This window comes from Aplysia californica, unplaced genomic scaffold (assembly GCF_000002075.1).
Source record: "Aplysia californica isolate F4 #8 unplaced genomic scaffold, AplCal3.0 scaffold00975, whole genome shotgun sequence".
In the NCBI taxonomy this organism is placed as follows: domain Eukaryota; kingdom Metazoa; phylum Mollusca; class Gastropoda; order Aplysiida; family Aplysiidae; genus Aplysia; species Aplysia californica.
In genome coordinates, this window is record NW_004798245.1 from 5110 (window position 1) to 6415 (window position 1306).

Below are 1306 nucleotides of genomic sequence, written 5' to 3' on the forward strand. Positions count from 1 at the left end.
CCCCACCTCCTCTGGGCTCCTGACTCTTTCTGCAGCCTTTGTACTGCTACTCCTTGGCTCCTTCTTACTGCTGTCTTTAAGATACAAAACCCCCTGATCTTATTGTAGTTAAACTATAAATATAAACACCCACCTCGTGTAGCAATCACCAGCTGCAGGATGTCCACGGAGAAATCACAAACTCACATTTACCGCGACCGCCTGCTCTACTGTCCCTATCTAGCACCGTGCGCTAACCAACTTGCACTGACGAGTGACAATGCTCTTGCCCCTCGACTGCCACTCACGCTCACGAGGTCTTCCACAGTCCGTGGCTCACGTGTATATTCTATGTGTGTGTGTGTGTGTGTTTGAGTGAGTCCGTGGCTCACGTGTATGTGTGTGTGTGTGTGAGTGTGTGTGTGTGTTTGAGTGAGTCCGTGGCTCACGTGTATGTGTGTGTGTATATATGTGTATGTGAGTGTGTGTGTGTGTGTGTGTGTATGTTTGAGTGAGTCCCTCGCTCACGCCTCGCCCTGCCCTTGCTCTCTTCTACAATAGCAAATAGGTACTCGATTACTTTCCCGAAATAAACCAACTGACCACACTTAAGGGGGGCAAGATCTGACGCCCAGCCTTCTTGTCTCAGACAAGGGCGAAAAATCTCAGATATCAAGTGAGCAAGTTGCACACGTTAAAGATCCCTTGGTGGTCCAAAATCGATAACAGAAGGCTTCGGCTTCAGCCGCCAATAGGGCAACTTTCAAAATATCCTACCAACTGAAAATGGTAATGTGTCCCGCACGCTCATATTATGACCTTATGCGGCCGGGAGTGCCGTAAAACAGTTACCAAAAAGGTCAACAGTTGTCAAATTTTGCACGGAAGCTGACGCAAGCTGTTTCCGTAAGTTGCAACAGTTTCAGTCATCAGTCAGCAAAATTCTTGTTTGTCAAGAGAGATACCTCTATGGTTTTAAATTAATTCGTTTTAAATCTTCCCTACAATGCAGAACTACGCTGTACTCATGTCTACAATGCTCGTCAGTTTTTGGTCATAATGTTAAGTTATGGGTATCATCTAAAAGCTTATTCATTTCCATTGCTTTTAATGAAAAAAAATACCCATCTATTAGATAGATGTCAAGACATTTGTGATTGAAGGAGGTGGGGTCACCTGGTTTCAGCGGTAAAATTAGCGAGAAAAAGGCCGCCAAATCTCGGTAACTTCAATAGCTTTAGTCCTTCAAATTTGAAAAATTACACATTATGTGCCTTTAACTTAATACGTTTTTCAGTCAAATTCACCTGGAAATGTGTTTATATAT